Genomic DNA, 21,717 nt, shown 5'->3' on the forward strand with positions numbered 1-21,717 from the left:
TAACAGGCATTACTGTATGGACTCTTTTGTTTTATTATGTTTATGGGACAAAGTTACAGGGCCTATCAAAAGCCGTAATCATGCAACTTTAATACAGTTTCCATTCAATACCTGGGGTGCAAACCACTGACAATAAAGAGGAATAACAGCACAGATAACAAAGTTACTGGCTTCTATAATGCTGGTCTTTGAAAGACGTGGTGGGGGTATAAAGTAGAAATTGAATAGAAAACATGGTTAATAATACAATTAAAAAAAGACTAGCCCTTGGCGAGAGCTCTGTGATTGTAATGTGTTCTAAGATACACATTTGGTAATGTATCTACCCATCTTTTTAATATGCTTTTAGTTCCAAGCAGATAGCAGCTGCTTAATATTAATGCTGAAATGGGCCTAATGGGTTCCAAATGTTGACATGCTAGTTGAGACCTCGACAGTTTACAGTTCAAAACAGCATGAACTGAGTTATTGGCAAGAGTTCGAAACTAAATTAGATGGTTTTATGCCTTTCGTTAGTGAAAAACCTCTTATAACAAGATCTAGATCTGGTGCCTACCTGCAGTAGCCACAGTGGAATCCTTTGGGGTAGATAATAATATTGTTGGCAATATTGCTTCACCTACCAGTAGTACTTTGCAACTATTTAATAAAAAATAAAACAATGATACAAAGGGGTGACTTGTTAAGAAAGGTTCAGTGTTAAAAAGGTTTTTTTGTCCTCTACCATTTTCAGTTTGATAAATTCCATATTCTTTAACTCATGAGTTACTCGAAGGAGGTTTGTTAACTGTTTTTAAGGAACATTTTTGTGAATATAGCCCGATATTACAGTACAAGGGTCATTAGTATCTCAGTTACGGCAATGTTCATTCATTTTAATTACCGGTAGCCTGCTAAATACACAGAACATCATAATCTTAAAACCCATAACCCTAGCCCTAACCCTAAATCCAACTTGCATATCTGCAAGACTGTGAAAGCCTATTCCACTATCAATAAACAAAGTGTAAAATAAAAGAAAATGCATCAAAAATATAAAAAAATAAATTGCAAAATCAAGACAAACAATGGTGGTGAGCTTAATCCATTAGAACTCAAGTGAAAATAACATAATTCTGTAAGTGCAAAAGTACAGAATATGTAAACACAAAGCAAAAGTAGAGGCTTTCAACTTCATGCATGTGTACATAATATTCTTATTAGTACTGAAAGAGATATAAAATGACCACAGTTTCATTTGGCATGGAGAAAAGGGGTCAAGAACAGAACAAGTTTATAAACAAATGCTAGAAAAATAACCAGGGTTATACTTGTCAGCATTCGGTGTAATTAATTGGCATCTCAGCCCATTGCATTAGTTGGAATGACAAACCACAAACCATGCGGTTCAAAGATGAATATCTTACCATTCAACTAAAGATCAAGCACAGTAGTGGCTAGGTAAGTACATGTCTTATGTCACTATTATTAACTCATCAGCGGCTTGGAGGAGATCCATTACAGATCCCAGCACTAAACATCCAACAAATAGCTTCCTCTCCACAATGCTGGTAGAAGATCAGAGGGGTCTCCAAATAAACAAATGTGAACTTACATTTACCGATTTACAAACAAACCACAATGTAGAACTCTTGATCTGCTCATCAACTGCTTATTTAGCAGACGCTTTTATCCAAGGCGATTTACAGAGACTAGGGTGCAGAGTCACTTACAATTACGTCTCACCCGAAAGACGGAGCACAAGGAGGTTAAGTGACTTACTCAGGGTCACACAATGAGTTAGTGGCTGACGTGGGATTTGAACCGGGGACCTCCTGGTTACAAGCCCTTTTCTTTAACCACTGGACCACACAGCCTCCTACTTTAGAATGTACCTGTAATTTAAAACATTTCCAGAACTCATGCATGCTCACAATACAAGCATATTTATATGGCCATAGTACTACAGAAGCTTTTATAGTTATACTTATAATCACAGCTAGGTCAACTGAAGTCTTGGCAGCCTCACTGCACAAGCTGAGGCTAAGAACTCTCCCACTGATAGTAGCAGCTCAGCTGTCTAACCACTGAGCCACTGTACTTGATTTGTTTGCTTACAACATTTCTGAGTAGTAACATCAGGGTCATTCAGTTATTTAGAAACATTCATCAAATGCTCTGAGATCTCAGGTTCAGCTACCATACGGACTTTCCTCCCAGGGTACCTGTCCTTGTGATGATTTGACCTCCCTTTTGTGGTACTTTGGCATGGTAATCATTTTATAGACACGCTTTTTTAAAGACATGCTTTGAAAAAAAAGGCGATGTTCCTTAAAATTTGATGTAAATTAAATATATTTTCTTTGGATGAAGAAAGAATACATATTTTAGAACTTACTGTATAGGAATGTACTGTACAGTACATTTTTATCTATTTGTATATACCTTGCACTAATATAGATGGCTTTTTCTATATTGTGCAACTTTTGTCTCAAGAATGTAAACAAACATTCAAACATGTATGCAAGATGGTCTCCTTTCAGACAACAGTAATACATGAAAGGCTGAAGTAAACACTGGAAATATGACCCAGAACGTCTAACAGGTTCATAATGACAGATATCAGAATCCACATTAGTTTAGGGCTGTATCTGGACAAAATAAGAATACCTACTGTTGCAGAGGCAATAGTAACAAAAGAACAAATGAAAAGAAGGATATAGTGTACTCATGCGTGTAAGGTTTCATTTACCGACAAGAGCAGCTTGGGGATATATTAATAAACAAATACACTGCACCTGTGGTGAGGGAGCGCCTAGCAAGTTCCCACAGAGTCTTGGATTCCTTTGTGTTCTTGAAAAATGTTCATGAAGTAAAGAAAGATTAGAGAGGGACTATTATATGGCTGGTTTCACAGACCTAGATTAGCACTAATCTTGGTTTACCTTACTTAAATTAACATTGGGTAGTCCAGGACTAGTACTAATCAGGGTCAGTGAAACCAGCCAATCGTCTTACTGACCACATGAACTTTCCTGGAGCATTCTACATTCAATGCATTGCAAGTTTTGCACAGTTGTTACCCTTCCTATAGCAGTGTATTTCAGTTCTTTCAGAATAAGTGCAAAGGTTTTTTTTACAGGTAACTGCAATACGAGGCACATTTTTTGGTTTAAATGCTGTACAGACACTGAGGTCTATTCTATTGAAACAGATCGGTTTAAACACTGCTACAATTTAGATATTTAAAATAGGGCCCTTTGTGTAACAAGGTTACAGTATACAAAGCAGGATATCTAACAGTGCATGTGAGTCTCTGCTATTTAGGTCAATCAAACAGACCATACAGTTCACAAAGATAACAATTATACCATGTTTGAATATTGGCAGGTAAACACCATATTCCATTAATTGTATGCTTTTTTATATATATATATATCACCAGTACAAATAATAGACTGAAATAATAGCGTATTTGATGCTATTTACTGGAATGAAACTAGCCATAATCCTCTTCATGTCTGTTGGATGCAGTTTTAGATAGGAAGTCTATTCAGTAACAAAAACTTTGTTAAAATAATGTTAAGGTTGCAGTTCAAAATCACAAAAGTCGGCACGCAAACCTTAACTCGCCCCTATTATGTCTATGCGTCACATCAGATATGATGTCATACATGACATCAGTAATGACATCAGCAATAACATGAATGTTGGCATATCTAATCAATCACAGGACAAATGCTCTACCAAGACTGACCAGAAGAACATTACACTAGGAAACAATTTGTCTACCAACGTAGACACAATCATAGACAGATCAAGACACTTACATTGCGCTCACTGTCACTCGGGTCACTCTTTGCACTATTGTCTATAGACGTGATATAGTTGTTGCGTAATTACTGCTGTTACTTTCAATGCAAAACTAGGTGCACTTGCCACTAAGCACATACTGAACTGCAATATGGCATTGCCACATTTATCCAAGACCATTGGTTTCCAAAATGCATTTCAATATGTGTCTTACTTAGTAAAAGGATAGATTTTTTTTCTAGAACAGTGCCATGGAAAATGAGGCCCAAACTATGCTGTTTTGTCACCTTATTGTCATATGAGTTCCTAAGAACAGCTGACTGCACAATATTCTGCAGACCAACAAACACACCCAGGTAATGTCCTTCTGGGCTGTCTTGGTGGAGCATCTGTCATGTGATTGGTCATTGCTGATGTCATTACTGATGTCATGTATGACATCATATCTGATGTGACGCATAGGTTAAGGTTGAGTGCTTTAATGTCCCATTTCCCGACTTTTGTGATTTTGAACTGCAACCTTAACGTTATTTTAACAAGGTTTTTGTTACTGAATTTCCATAGTTTTTTTTTTTACCTGAATCTACTACAGTATCAATCAAGTCCTACACATGTGGAAGGAAATATGTTGTACAGCAACCCATGAAGTGGAGACCACACAAAAAATTCAACCAGCCTGGTATAATGCAGGTGAAACAGGACTGTTCTAAGAGATCTAAGTAACACACTGCATCCCAACATTTTTTTTTGTTTTTCACCCAGGGTCAGGGACATAAAAATGTGAGATCAGCTACTGAAATGTGTCAACTGGCTTATTACAGTCTTTATGAAAAAATCTGTCCCTATGCACATGACTTTATTATACACTACAGCAATCCAGTAATGAGACCAGCTTTGTTTTTGTATGTAAAATGTTCTAACTGCAAAAACATGCTAGTTATCATCTATTAGTGAAACATATATAATACTCCATACAGCATACCGCGTACACAGTATCATGAACATGAGACATAAATGTAGCCTATAAATATTACAACTGAGTGCAAATGTTAGACTTATTTAAGCATTTGAACCCGATGGAGCGCTATTTGAATATGGATCCGTTAAAAAATGAAAAAATGAATGAAACCATAGAGTAGCCTAGTTTGCTATAGTATTTACTAAATTTAAGTGATTCTATAAATCTAGTGTTAAACTGCAAGAACAATTTGACTGTGATTCTGCATCTAGAATATGTCTAGCTTAAGTCCAGTATTATTTTTTTATTGTTAATGAGGAAATTGATAAAAAAAAAAATACATATAAAAATACATATAAAAATACGCTGGGTCCTGACTACAGTATTTGCGCGAAACAAGCATGACTGTACAGTAGTGTTTCAAATGGTTTTGTATATTTGGCATTTCCGTGTTTTTGTTTTATGACGGCTAAATGAGATATATATTTTTTAAATTCTACATTCCATGTTATTTACACTATAGTATCAAAGTGCATAGCTATTTGTTTGACGTTAGAAATAAACAAAAATTATTTTTGTTTATTTTCTGGGGATGTCCATTGAAATAAAAATGTAAATGAAACATCAGGCTTTATTTTATAACATTTGTTGCCATGGTAAACTACAGTAAACTGAGACAATAGTTGCCCATTGTATCTGTAAGACATTAATGGGGTGGGGTTAATAAATTTGATTATATTTTTTCATAACAAAAGGATATTTATTTATCCATGTATTTGTTTTGTTTTTTGTTAACCAAAATATCTGTCCTACTTATGGGATGTGGTTGGTTGATTTGCTGAGATATGTTACCTTAATAATAATGTAGTGTTTGTATACTTTAATGGAGGGAAATCCTGGAAGCGTTTGTTTGTTTGGCCAGTGATACATTTCAGGATTTGGTATTACAAGAAAGCTTATTCTGCTTATTTTGAAAATAAAATAGAATAAAACTGGAAGTGCTGTAAAATGTATTTCTGGCACTGATTTAAAGTGACCAGACTTTGTTTTAATACTCATTGGTCATTCACTTTTTTTATTGAGCAATCTACTGTATCTGTGATAGACTTTTGTGGTGGGTTGTCTGCCATAGTGATTTTGTTTGGTAATGATTAACAAGGGTCTTCTCTCCTGCAGACCTGTCAAGCCTAATCTCCAGCGCTCCCCCTTTTAAAAAGAAAAATCACTGCCCTGCACAATACTTTTACAGTTCACGAAAATGACATTAAAACTTGAGACAATTAATCCGTAACTACTATCCACCAAAAAAAAAAAAAATTAATTAAGTACTATCCACGGATCCAATCATGATGCAATTAATACAAAGTAAGATTACTGGTTCTCTATTAATAGCTTGACATGAACTGAACTTCTTGTTTAGAATTAAAGGCATTTTAGTTTGAGACTGAATAGATATTTGATTTATTAAGCATTTTAGTACAGCACCTTATAATGTTAAAACGTTAACCCAATTCACCTGTTGCTATTTAATTTGTTCAGTTTCAATTTTCTTTTAAAAAAGCATAGCTCTCACAATGTACAAAATGAAACATGTTTCAAACTATCTAATTTTAACTTTCTGTTTTTCTTGAGATGTTAAACGTTTATTTTTAAATGTAGAACAGTTACAAGGGGGACTACAACAAAGCTCATAGTAAAATAATTGCTAAGAGTGAAACATAATGTGTACTTCAATGTGTACTTTATAGTAGGACTTATACAATCAGAACATTTTTTGAATAAATTCTGCACAGGCATTCATTGGTTTACTCATCCAAGCATAAACCAAGTACTTGCTATGGCAATATTGTTTAGAAAATGAATATGATTTTGTTGCTTATTTAGTTTTTCTATGGATGGTTAATTTCAAATGACTGATCCACTCGGAGACCAAGACCCTCTTACTACATATCATAACAGCTTTGCTCTGAATAGCTTGTTAACATTTGGCATTCAATACATTCAAATGACATAATTCTAACTTTAAGAAAATGTCACCGGAATACAAAAATATGTATTTGAAAATAGGAAAATTATACACAGTTAATGTAGTAGGCTGCAAAGATGACTGCAGGGTGTTTATGCACCTGCTATCGCAGCTGTTTGGGGGTTTGATGTGCATTGCCATGGAAGAGTAGAGAACCATTTGTCCCAGGATAACTGTGTCCAGTACTGGAAATGGGTGTTACTGCTCACACATGTGTATTAGAACTCATAGAAAACACAGACTTTGAGATACATGTTTTATGTGGCTTGTAAGCTGTTCAGGTTTAACGTGGTGATAAAATAAAATGTATTTTAATAAATCATTTCCATTGATTTTATCTTAATTCCCAGAGCTATTTAAGTTCCCCAAATATTAACATTCATTAATATGCTGAATTAGTAAGTTATCGAGCCGGAAATTCTTGGTTCACAATCCAAAATCACAACCTCATGAGTCATCTTGCTACCTGTATCTATTGGAAAAGAGTTACTGACATTTTAAAGGAGGCTTAATCATGAGCACGAAATTAAAGCAGAATTGGACACAAAATTCAATATACATATTGCATTATCTATAATATACAGGACTGGTAAATCAAGGGGTTTCAGTGACTCACACAGAGATACAACTGATTATCAACTTTTTTGAACTAAAGGAGAACAGATACACATTTGTACCCAAAGCTAGGTTTAACATATATTTTATAACAGCAGTTAGCAGACCTCAGAACAGCATTATTTACATAGTGGTGCTTAATTACACCCCATCGCTGTCACCCACCAAGCAAATCACAGCCAAGGGGGTAGCATCACCAACAGAGATCCCCAAAAGTAGGGACATACAGTAGGTCTATTTCTGCCCAGAAATAATTTCCCATAATCACTAGCAGCTCAACATTTGCATATCATCATTAGCTTATACATATCTACAGTCTTAAAAGTAGGTCAAATTAACAAAGCATGGAAGTACATCATTCAACCGTGGTTTGTGCCTGTCACAATGCTGAACAATAGCCCTATCAGTCATGCATTAAACAACCTAAATCACGATCATGGCAAATTAAATCAAAATCACCAAAGGTAATGTAAGTGAATAAATACATTATATGTGTAACTGTTGTGTTTTATTAATGTTTGTTATATACAGTTTATACTTTGAATACGACATTTTAATGTTGCAGAATGTTTCTTATGTGGTTCACCAAATTTGATAATGACTGCATGTTACAAACGTACAGTACAAAAACGGTGTAGGAGAACAATGGAGATGACAGATGTGCCAACATTTTTGGACTACAGCTTTTTGGTGGATCCACCATTCCTAATGCTTTTAATTTGGGCTCGCTTTACTACTTGATCGCTACTGTTTAAGCTTCAAGTAGCATACTGTAGTGTGTTGGATATAATGGTTACTGTACTTAAGGAGGGATACTTCAGGATAAACCATAGGATGACCGTAAGACTTTTCTTGGTAAGACCTTTAAAAATATAACTTTTAATTATATTGTAAAATAAAAACAGGATTTTTTTTGTTGTGTGTTTTTTTTTTTTTGAGGAATGGAGAAGAATGACCAGGAGATGGACGTCTGCCTCACCTGCCTAAAAAGTGAAGAATGGTGCTTTGCCATTGGCAAGGTTGGGCACATATCACCTGACCAACCCCCTCCATGGCAGGAGGTGGAACTGCTGGTCCCGAAGAGGAAGAAGGGAAGGAGCGGGGTTCCAAGAGGAAGGCAAGGAAGCAGGTGTCAGCTCCAGAGCTGACGAAGGAGGAGCCAGAGTGCTCAGCACTCATAAAGGGGGGTGGGATACAAGGGTCCAATGCCCTTGGGGGAAATCTTGGAATGGCTGATGGACCCTGAGAAGCACCCCATGGAGAAGTTTGTCACAATTTCTATTCTCAATAGTAATGGCAAATGTCAGACGAAAAATAAAACACAAAAAATAAATGATAAACTATACAATAAAATAAAGTAGCACTACAGTGCTTATTATTAACGTCAACTTATTATTTATTTTTTTCACCTGTAATTTTAAATCAGCAAATCAGTTATTTTTTTGTTGTTGTTACATTAGGATGGGAAACCAGTGAATACATACATTCACACTGAATACATCACTTATTTTCATAACAACTGATGTGTTGGCATGTAACCCTTAGTTCAGGGCCATTGCATTGCCATTGTATCAATGGATCACAACTGCAAAATAGTTATGGGCTATCTCTTGCACTCCATCCGATCCAACATAGGTTCTGTACAGTACATTTGTGCAACTTAATACTTTATTGTATACGGTGAAAAAATTGTTAAATATTAAAATCAATACATTGTTCAAGAATAAGGAAAGCTTTGGATGAATTTCTCTATGGGATAAAAACTCTCATTGTACTTCTTGCACAAAAAAAATGATGGCATATTAAACAAGTTAGTCCATTATAAATCTCCTTGTGCTTCGCTCATATGTAATAGTCATGGTTCAACCGTACACGTTAAGAAGTTTCTATGGGTTCTTTATGTGGAGTTGGTAAAAACCAGACCAAATTCTGGATCTCAAGCAGAGCTTACATAAATTACCTGCAGTTGTCTTTTAACCTTGGTGACTGTTGATAGACTGTCCTTGAGTTTCATTATTAACTTCAATAATTCATTCAAGCTGAAGTTTATATATACTTTCAAGTCTATGAGATTGTGTAGCACTAAAGCAAGTGCTACACAATCAATATCACATACCAGTCTGTTTATCTACAGCTTATTTTTCTTCATCCATTAAAAATAAACTCAAAATTGAAAGTGATACATTTTAGAGATGAAGGATACAACTGTTGTATTACGCATATTGCTGGCAGCATTTTACAGACGTGCTCAAATTTGTTGGTACCCTTACAGCTCGTTGAAATAATGCTTCATTCCTCCTGAAAAGTGATGAAATTAAAAGCTATTTTATCATGTATACTTGCATGCCTTTGGTATGTCATAGAATAAAACAAAGAAGCTGTGAAAAGAGATGAATTATTGCTTATTCTACAAAGATATTCTAAAATGGCCTGGACACATTTGTTGTTATCCCTTAGAAAAGATAATAAATAATTGGATTATAGTGATATTTCAAACTAATTAGTTTCTTTAATTAGTATCACACATGTCTCCAATCTTGTAATCAGTCATTCAGCCTATTTAAATGGAGAAAAGTAGTCATTGTGCTGTTTGGTATCATTGTGTGCACCATACTGAACATGGACCAGAGAAAGCAAAGGAGAGAGTTGTCTGAGGAGATCAGAAAGAAAATAATAGACAAGCATGGTAAAGGTAAAGGCTACAAGACCATCTCCAAGCAGCTTGATGTTCCTGTGACAACAGTTGCAAATATTATTAAGAAGTTTAAGGTCCATGGAACTGTAGCCAACCTCCCTGGGCGCGGCCGCAAGAGTAAAATCGACCCCAGATTGAACAGAAGGATAGTGCGAATGGTAGAAAAAGAACAAAGGATAACTGCCAAAGAGATACAAGCTGAATTCCAAGGTGAAGGTACGTCAGTTTCTGATCGCACCATCCGTCACTTTTTGAGCGAAAGTGGGTTCCATGGAAGAAGACCCAGGAGGACTCCACTTTTGAAATAAAAACATAAAAAAGCCAGACTGGAATTTGCTAAAATGCATATTGACAAGCCACAATCCTTCTGGGAGAATGTCCTTTGGACAGATGAGTCAAAACTGGAGCTTTTTGGCAAGTCACATCAGCTCTATGTTCACAGTCGAAAAAATGAAGCTTTCAAAGAAAAGAACACCATACCTACAGTGAAACATGGGGGAGGCTCGGTTATGTTTTGGGGCTGCTTTGCTGCGCCTGGCACAGGGTGCCTTGAATCTGTGCAGGGCACAATGAAATCTCAACACTATCAAGGCATTCTGGAGCGAAACGTACTGCCCAGTGTCAGAAAGCTCTGTCTCAGTCGCAGGTCATGGGTCCTCCAACAGGATAATGACCCAAAACACACAGCTAAAAGCACCCAAGAATGGATAAGAACAAAACATTGGACTATTCTGAAGTGGCCTTCTATGAGTCCTGATCTGAATCCTATCGAACATCTATGGAAAGAGCTGAAACTTGCAGTCTGGAGAAGGCACCCATCAAACCTGAGACAGCTGGAGCAGTTTGCTCAGGAAGAGTGGGCCAAACTACCTGTTAACAGGTGCAGAAGTCTCATTGAGAGCTACAGAAAACGTTTGATTGCAGTGATTGCCTCTAAAGGTTGTGCAACAAAATATTAGGTTAGCAGTCCCATCATTTTTGTCCATGCCATTTTCATTTGTTTCATTATTTACAATATTATGTTGAATAAAAAATCAAAAGCAAAGTCTGATTTCTATTAAATATGGAATAAACAATGGTGGATGCCAATTACTTTTGTCAGTTTAAAGTTATTTCAGAGAAAATTGTGCATTCTTCATTTTTTGTGGAGGGGTACCAACAAATTTGAGCACGTCTGTAAGTCAGCTAATAAATGGACATACTGAAATAAACAAAAATGTATGGCATGCAAATTATAATCTACTAGTGGACGTAAATGTATATTGCCAAGATAAGTATGTTATTGCATTGTGAGAATCACTAATGCTGCACCTGGTTTAAGGCAGTGATGAATTCAGGGTCAGGACCCCAGGGTCAAAGCTGAGTTCAAGGCAGAGAGCCTCTAAGTGGAGCTAAACATCAAGAACTTTAATAAGACCAAATTGACTTTTAGGTTCAGAACTTAGTTGCCCTTTACAACAGGAATCCAGAAATCAGTGAAACAGAGGCTGTCTGCAACATATAGGTCCTGTCTTTTTTCATTAACCAATTTAACTCAAGCTAACTGAGACATTTTGGATTCCTGGACAGGTGGTGCCAGACCCACTGCTGAAATGGTATTCTGAAGACATGTCTTGTGCTGTTATAGAGACCCTGCCCCATGCCACGGGTCGGCATAAATTTCCAGGCGTGGTATCATTAACATATTCGCCTAAGCGATTCTGATGAAAGTGCAGTGGGGTCCCAAACAGACAGTTGAGAACCAGGTTTATTTAGTGGCGCAATCAGGAACTTGAACAATTGAACACACTATAAAAAGTAAAGTCGTCCTAAGTACCAACTCTGTGCGTCTGGACTTACATAGAAAGAGGAAATCAAAGAAAGAAAAGAAAATAAAGAACCTAAGATGAAAAAATTACAAAAAGTAAGAAACTAACAATATTATTCGTAAATTAATAATTAACATATGTATTTTAAACAATCCTTTATTTGCAGATACAATGGAGTATTATTTTCATGGCAATTATTACAAGTGAAAATCTTTACGTACAGTATATGGAGAGCAGCATAACAGGAGCGCCACTTCTGTATCTGTGTGTGTATGTCTGTCATTTCTTTCCCTGGTTGTTGCAAGTGCTGTGTGTGTGTGCATGCATCATGTGCAACTGTAAACAAGTTAACTACTGTGTTAACTTGACACAGTGTATTTGCTATGTGATTGAAATAAGTCACTACTATAGTCAGTCCTGAAACAAGATAACGGTTTGGTTGCCTGAAAACTACGAGCATACTTGGTTTGAAACATTATAACGAATTAGAAAATGGATCATAGATTTCCTTTAACCTGATTGGTCAATACGAGGGTTTAAATTAAATCTCTGATAAAGGACCTCAAATGTTTTCATATTGCGATTCATAATTTTTTTTTATCAGAGAATACTGACGACTGTCACAAAGCACTTTATGAATGGGTAAACAGTCGTTCAAGAGTGAAGATACGCCTCTTTTTGATGACATCATCGGCATTATTAATGTTAAGGGCACATCCTGTACTCCACGTGGAGCGCCTTTACTGGTTGCGCTACTCGGGATCCCCCAGAGATATGTTCTTATGTGAGTATCTATTTATATTAAACATTTTCCTTCATATAAAGCTACAGATTTTTTTTTATTATTATTTAAAAATAGGCAGTGGTAATCACGGGTATGTCAAACTGTATAACAGAGCAAGTGTAGTAATAGAAAAATAGTCTGCGGAGGCTGTCCTCAGTTTAGACTTGACTGTAGAAAGCATTCAATAACTCCCAAGTTGTCGACAGCATTTTGCTGTCGTTCACTCTTATGAATAGCAGGTTGACACTCAGGACTGATGAAAATGTATGCTATGAGCTAAAAACATGCCGTCATAGACGAAAATCGTTGGGGCTTAACAACGCATCTGAATGATCTCTTATGAATAGCAACTGCCGTTAAATAGGCGGCTATGGACGAAATCCGATCATGTACTCCTGTTTTCTCATTTCGACAAGCGTTAACCCTTTATGAATAGATCCCTCAATGACGAGTTGAAAATAAACAACTGCACGCAGTCTAATTAGTTTCAGCAACTTTTCACAGTAACAACACAGGCACATCGCTCTCTTCTAAAGCCAGGAGAAGGCTTTGACTTTATGAACACACACTGTGAACAAGTTACTGAACAAACAGCACAATCAGGATTAACACTACACTACTACAGATAAGTAGATTGTTTTTAATTACTAAAACCTTTTATTGTATTTATTTCGCTATTAAATGTTAGGACCTAACGGTATCTTAAATACTGAAACGTACACAAATACACAAACATGTACTCAAATCCAAATAAAAATGAATCGGCTGCTACTTCTGGTAACAGTTCAAGGAGGGTAGTAAGTATTTTACACTTTACATGCAGTGATGTCAATGCCATGAAATAATGTGTATAATTATTATAAACACAATAAATGATTGCCCTACGTGCCTCTACCTCTTCTATTAATATAGCAATCTCCTGTGTTGTGAAGCGTGGTTTACGTATTCTCTCGACGACAGACCTACCACTTGCTGTTCTGACTTGCGATAGTTGTTCTTGCTCTCTGCTATATGCGGACTTGCAGACCACTTATTTGAATCCTGGCACATACACATCAACTGTGATGAAATACATGTAACAACAACCATCTCAAAGTAATGGCTAATCAGTAAAAGGCTAGACTAAAAAGATTTGCAGACTCTTGTCTAATGTGAGCCTCAAAGTTTAGCTCTTGGTCAAAAGTGCCTCCAAGATTTAAAACTATTGTCCATCAGTAGTTACATCAAAAGGCAAGATTCTGACAAAAGATGCCAAGAGCCAATTAACAAGGTCTCAGTTTCCTGGGAATATAGATGGTAAACATACTGTAAATGGACCACTGGTGAACGTTACAGGCAGCGCTCCAGATAAAGTTTTGGGTCTGGGAGTAACTTACCCTCTAATTTTAACACTGAGAAAGTAAAATGTATTTTCAGGGGTAAAATGCAACATTACCTTGAAGTCATGAGTAATCTCGATAAATACTGTACAATCTTTAATGGTAATGGGGTAGGTATTAAAAAAGAGCCTTCCATTTTAACTGCAATGTTACTTTGAACTACTGTACAACAACCACATGAGTGTTCTAAAGGTTCTTTATCGGCTCAGCACATTTTTTTTGAGGTATCACACTGACTGCAAATTCATTAAGTTACTTATATTTTAACATTAAATTCTTAAACTCAGTGAACATGTTAAAACTTCAATATAAAGCTATACATAAATGCATTAGTAAGTTATAAAACAGTTTGTTTAATATTTTAGGCACCATTTTTTAGCGGTTGCCTCTGACAATGGTTCCAGTTGGATTTGTAGCTGGACTGGGGTGTTTATCCTTCAACTGTAGCTTGCTGGCAATTTTTCTTATTCTTACTCTGTTTGACTGAAAAGATAACAGGGCTAGCCAAAGATTGGATGTTTGTTGGGTAGATTTTTTTTGTTTACAGTTTCCTAGTAACTGAAGACATTATATTCTGGGAGATGCAGTTGTTAGTGGACCTTTTAGGGGAGGCAGACAACTTGTGCAGCAAAATTGCTATGCATATTTTTACGCATTAAATTTAAGTTTAGTGCGTATTTCTGATCTTTTTATGTGTAAAAACGGCAGGTATGCAGCTTATCTGGACTGCTGGCTGGATGAAAACTTATAGATGGCAACATGGCACACCCTTTCTATGAGAAAAGATTTAAACAAAGTAAGTGTTGTTCGCTGCAAAATAATTAAATGGCTGCCATAATTAAATGCAGCACTGCTGTCATTATAGAGGACAAATATGTTCTCTATGGAGCTAGGTTTGTAGGGAGGTGTGACAGAGATCAAATGATTATTGGTGTTAGATCTCCCTCTCGACCTGTGAGGGCACGGTGTAAGAGGAACAGAGTACCCTTAATTAAATGGCACGACAATTTATTCCGTAGGGTAGGTGGAAGTCAGTCATTTAGGAAAAAGACGGAGCTACGGTATCCAAACTCAATGACCCAGACACTAAACAGCGTGGCATCTGAAGATTGGATGAGCGGATGCGCTCGTTAACTTAGGGGTCATGAGCGAGGATATAAATAGGGGACATAGCGTACGTGATCTGTTCCTTGGTAAATGGTTAGAGACAATATACAAGAAGCCTGTGTTGCTGTATCGTGAACCGTGAGTTTTGTCTTGTGTTTGTTAGTGTTTGTTAACTGTCATCTGTTTTTTAATAGACTACCAGTTGCACGATCCGGAGCTGTAGCGAAAGCCAGCATAAAGCCGGACATCACTTTCACCCCTGCATTCATGGAGAACTGTAATACACCACTTGCACTTATTCACTATCACTAGGAACTGTGTTTGTGTTTTGTGTTTAGTGTTGGTGTGTAAAACTGGACTTTTTGGTTACGGGTCAAACCCGGGGATTTACAAATACCGAGTGATACACGCCGCTGTATCACTCCAACATTATTATTTACAGGTGTTTGCTATAAAGCTCTGGACATTGTTAATTAAATCAATAAACACCCTTGCACCTGGAAATCATTGTCTGTCTGTTTTATATCTGCTCTGCACTGCACTCACCTGTATTCACTTACCACTTTGCCACAGGAGGTCTGCCATCTTACAATATGACAGTGTCCTTTCAACTAGATACAACTTAAATACCTGGATCTGAGTATTGTATACATGAAAAACATGGTTATTTTAAGCTAAATGCAAGGATTCTGCATCTTCTGAAATTTCTCTTGATAAGCTGATGAGTTTGGCTAACACCCAAGTTATTACTGATTTTGCAAAACATGGATCTCCATCAGGCTTGGTATCAAAACTATGTAAATATAATTGGTTCTGGCACAGCTATTCAGACAGATTTGGAGCAATAATTCCATATGGAGTCCACCTGCGGATCAATCCCATTTGCTGAGTGTTGGGTAGACAATTGAAACTGATTGATCTTTTGTTACCATAGAAACAGCGGAAGTTGGAAGAGATTCTGGCAGTTGTGGGCTTTATATCTGCAGAGGATACTGCAATGTTGCCAAAATAACGAATCACCAAAAAGCATCAAAGTGTCTAATATTTCAAAGATAGAGCAACAGACGGTTTCCCATGTGTTGTAGGTACATTTAGGCTTCTGAAAAATAGGGGAAAAAAGCAATTTAACCTTCTGATGCCAGTTAAGTACTCTTGTCTTAAACTTTTTCTTCTGCAAAGAAAAATCCAAGTGCTAAGTTAATCACTTCCCCATGTGGCCTCTGCTGACATCTCTTCACTTTCTATTAACCTCCTGAAGATCATACTATACGGTTTGGAACAACTGTGTTTTGACTCTTTGGAAAATCTGATAAAAATCTGCCTAAAATGACTTCACTGTTTTTGCTGCTTTTTTTTGTTTTGTTTTTTTAGATGTAACCCCAAATGAAAAATTACATTGATGCTGCCAAATATTTTATTTGAACTTGATGGATGATTTTTACTTAGTGGAGCCACAGTGTATTTGGCAGTAATGCACAGTAGTGTAATGTGGTGTGTTTTTTTTTTTAATTTGTTCATATGAGACATTACAATACAACGTTTTAATGCTAATACTTCAGAATTTCAATTCAAATCAATTTACAAAAAAAATAAAAATAAATGCCATTGCACATTGAAGTTCTTTAAATAGCTTTGACAATTTCTATTCAATTCCATTTTCTAAGGAAAACTAGATAAATGGCATGTCAATGATAGCTGTACGAACAACAAGATACCTATATTCAGTAGGTGGGGCAGAGCGTTCCTAACACCTGCCGCTAATCTAGCAATTAGCTGCAGCTGGTGTGGATCATTATTACGGCAGCATATAAAGTCTTGCTTTCAGCAGGGGCAAAATTACAAGCTCGTGGTTGGCAGTGTCTGGATCTCTCCCCTTCATTACTAGAAGGTAAGCAGGCATGTTGTTGACAATAAACCTTCCCAGTGTGAACGTATTTTGTTTTATTTTGTTTTAATTGTATGTTTTTAATGTTTGCTGGTTACAGGATGAAGCAGGTTACTTGTGGCCAACTTGCCTAAATGATTCGTCCTGAAGGTAGCCGGTTCGAGCAGCTCAAGGAGAGAGTCCTGACCGGGGTGCCTGGTGTATCTCAATGACCTGCTGGAACTCGCTTCATACTACAGGAGGTTTGTGCAGGGTTTTGCCACCATTGCTGCCCCCCTGCACAGCCTCCTGAAGAAGGGGAAGCCTTTTGTATGGACCTCCGAGCGCCAGGAGGCATTCAATGCGTTGAAGAGTGCCCTGTGTCAGTCCCCCATGCTGGTGTCCCCCTGACATCCAGCTCTTTCCTGCTGGACACTGACGCCAGTGATTGGAGGGGTTGGAGCTGTCCTGTCGCAGGCTTGACCCAATGGTGAGAGGGTGGCCGCCTACTACATCTGGACCTTCAACAAAGCAGAGTGCAGGTATTGTGTCACCAGGCGGGAGCTGCTGGCGGTGGTGGAGGTGGTTCGCCACTTCTGTCATTACCTCTGCGGGCTTCCCTTTACTGTCCGGATTGACCACGCTGCCATCCAGTGGTTGATGACCTTCTGGGAGCCAGAGGGACGGGTTGCCCACTGGATTGAGCAGTTCCAGGCTTTCCAGTACACAGTGAAACATCGTCCAGTGAACAGGCTTGGCAATGCAGATGCCCTGTCCTGCCGGCCCTGTTCCAAGGAGGACTGCACCCACTGCCACAAACGGGAAGAGATAGAGGCAAAGCTGACCAACCGGGGAGAGGTACAGTATCGGGTGGTGGTGCTGGTAGAGAGGGCAGAGTGGGGAGCCCAGCAGGAACAAGCCGCAGGCCCCCATGGGAGGAGATGGCCCACCTGTCTGCAGCCACCAAGGGCTCTGGTCCCAGTGGACCGGACTGGCCATTCGAGATGGGGTCTTGCAGTGCTGATGGAAAGAACCAGCAACTGGAGAGGCGAGGTGGCAGGCGGCCATCTGACACCCCCAGAGCGCCCCAGGGTCCAGAGTATGCCGTTGGATTGGACCGTGTGAGATCCTAGAGCGTGTCGGAGAGGTGGTTTACCAGGTCCAGCTGCCACCTTGAGGTCGGAAGGTGGTACTTCATCATGACCACCTGGCCCCCTACCTGGGTCGAGAGCCAGATCCCCTGGAAACAGCGGCCCCTGCCGGCCATCCTCAGTCACCCCGCCCATCTCTACTCCTCCTCATAGCTCTCGGGCTTAGGGCTCCCTTGGCATGGACATTGCAGGACAGACCGTCCGTGCCCGCAGAGACAGCACCATGTTCCGGGTTCCGTCCGAGACTTTGCGTTCCCCTGGGGGACGAGGGACTAAGGGGGGGGGGCTTTGTAGCGACCCGGTCAGTTCAGGTCGGCAGGACTTTTGTTTTGTGTCATTTGCTTGTCTTATTTCATCTGGTCCTGTACTTTCACGTTATCTGTATTGTTCCGGGGAGGGACCATACCACTAGTTACGGTAGTGTGTGTGCGTGTGCGTGTGTGTGTATGTAAGCCGCTATTGGGTGTGGACCATGTCATCAAGAGCCCTTGCTGCGCCCCCCCCCCCCCAATGAGAGTAGTGGTCTGTTCTCTCTGATAGAGAGCTGGTGCCTGTGTGTGGAATAGAGCGAGCAAGAAAGTGGATTTATTGTTTTTTGTGGTGTGGTCCTGACCCAAACACGGACCCTGTTTAACTTAACAAAGTAGTTTTGTTAGCACCTGAATCCCATCTCCATCTCCTGCTTTGAGCCTCAAGACCAGGGGTAATTTGATTCATCCACAAGTTACCCCTGGCTCTGGAACAGGTCTACCTGAAACTTCAGGTTCATCAAACTGAAAATAGGAAAGTCTTTGGTATTTGTTTTAGTCCTGATCTCAATATCAGGTAGAGGCATCTTCCCATCTTTGTATGAATGCTTGTAATTGGTTACAGAGCAATATGTTCTGCACAGTACAGCAGACCCTGAGCTATATACACCAGAAGCTCTTGAACTGCCCAAAACTTCTGTTTCTCTTAAAAACTACCTCCAGCGTAAGACTTTTTAAAAAAAATTCTGCCTGACTCTGTATAAGTCCCCTGAGGTGGCAACAGAGAAATATTGTGGTTTTCAAATGAGCATGCCTTGTAGGTTTCATAATGCAATGGCCATCATCCAATGGCTGACTACCAGCAGCTGCACTGCTATTTGCTGTTTGCTCCGCTCTGCAGCACCTGGAAGACCCGGGGCAAATGAATTATTGAACTGAAACTGACTCTCAGTTGCATAAAAGATTAAAATATCATTATAACGCTTCAAGGCTTTAATTACTGGGACAAGATCCCAGGCATCATTGTTTTAACCATACAAATCTTTTCAGTGTAATTGTAATACTTCTTTTATAAATGCTTGTATTTGTCTGTCTGTCATTTACAGCTTTTGTGTCTGAAAACTAGTGTTCTTAATAAAACAGCAAAGATGCTGTAAATGTTTACTCATATATTGTCAATTTATCAATTTATTATTCTTTATTATCTACCAAATATATCACACTGCCTTAGAAGATGAAGGTACATTACCTGAATCAGGATGAAACAAAAAAGCTAATATGAATATGAATTGCTAAAGCCCAGTAGCTGTCTTACTCAAGCAACCCATACTGCCTGTGTGATGTGGTATCAGTAGGAAGTTATAATTATCCCTCCCCACCCTCGCTCACAGTCTCATTCCAAAATGCTTGGTAGGCCTTCAAGTACGGCTGGCCTCTAACTAGGCACCTATTGGTAGGGCCTGGATAATGTCACAGGATATTTCACAAAACAAATAGCTTTAAGGGATCCACTTAAACTGATCTAAATACTAATTAACACTTTACCAATTAGCTAATGAGTAATTATGGCCATAGAAATCAAGGTGATTAAATGATAAGCTTACTTTCGGTTTTAGGAAATATTGTCTGTGACAGATAGCTTACCATACATTAGTACCCACCTGGTTACAGTATATACACTGATGGCACGATGCACCCAGGTGTCTGTAAGATATGTCGTACTGCACACCCTGTCGTGGGTTATTGCTTACATAACCTACAGCTTATCTGCTGTTATTTACAAAACTGTTTCACAAACATTGCAACATTTGAAGTGCAAATTGGTTTATATTATATGTTTTTTTGTCCCATAGTATTGCAACTTGTACCAAGGAGGCAGTGCTGTCCAGTGGTTTAAGAAACAGCCTTGTAACCAGGAGGTCCCCGGTTCAAATCCCAACTCACTCACTGACTCACTGTGTGACCCTTAGCAAGTCACTTAACTTCCTTGTGCTCCGTCTTTCGGGTGAGATGTTATTGTAAGTGTCTCTGCAGCTGATGTATAGTTCAAAGGCATCTGCTAAATCAAAAGTTAAAATGAATCATAAAAGTATGTTCTGGAAAGTGTCAGTACTCTTCTCTACAATAATGTTTCCCCAAAAATGATAGTTAACATGTTTGGGGCAGTTTTCATCATTTCAGGAAATGAACAATACACTAAAACAGAGGTGTTAAAATGGGCTCCCCATTGTACAATCCTGATCAATGGGGATTTAACCTCCACTTTATTCAACCAGATAATTTGACCCTGACCAAAAACTTTTTAATAAATTAAATAATAATACTAATGATAAAAATTAAAACATAACTATCCAAGGATGCTTAAATGAAATACCATAATGTAATTCAGTAGAACTGAGTGGTTATGAAATAGATAACTTTTTTTCTGACTTAACATCAGGTATATTAAATCCCAGGCAGAGTTTTCAGCACATAGATTAATTTAGGACTGTAGACAACAATAAGTTGACTTATGGAGGGATTTTTTATGAATCTATTTAATCTTTAAATGGGTGTAGCTAATAAAGTAGTTTCATAAATAGTCGTGCACTTCCATTTGCTGTCAGGTCTTAAATGGGCATTTTTAAAAGAAACACATTAAATAGCAATCATTTTAAAACATGGTATCGTGTACATAACTATGTAAAACAAATCTATGTTTGCAATCATTGCTTATAGGTGGTTGTTCCCTGGTAAATTCATCGAGAGAGTGAAATTATTTCCACTGCTGCTGAGGTTAAATGACTTACTGTAGGAAGTGGTGGTAATCGACTTTCTGAGAGTAAGGCAAGGACACTGAGACCTTTCTTTAACCTAGTGTTGTACCATATGATGTCTCTTTTTAAACTGCACATTTGAGACCTATGCAGCGAAAATAAAAATACATGACAGGCATGGTGTAGGTGCTTATTTTGCTAGCTACAGCCACTTTAACCGGGTCCTCAACCAACATCTAGTCTTCTGAACCACCACAACAATCTGACATGTAGCAAACCACCAACTCTGAACCACATACATCAGTGCTGGCCATTGAAGGAATTCACCTTGGGACAAAAGGATTATTATTTCAACAAAGTGTGTATGTGGTAAAACAAATGTGTTGAAGATGCTTTCAAGTCAGAGACACATAATCTCGATTCTAACAGAAGCTTACCTTCAATAATGTCAAAATTGCAACCATCTATCTATCTATCTATCTATCTATCTATCTATATATATATATATATATATATATATATATATATATATAT

The sequence above is a fragment of the Acipenser ruthenus genome, chromosome 1 (genome assembly GCF_902713425.1).
Source record: "Acipenser ruthenus chromosome 1, fAciRut3.2 maternal haplotype, whole genome shotgun sequence".
In the NCBI taxonomy this organism is placed as follows: domain Eukaryota; kingdom Metazoa; phylum Chordata; class Actinopteri; order Acipenseriformes; family Acipenseridae; genus Acipenser; species Acipenser ruthenus.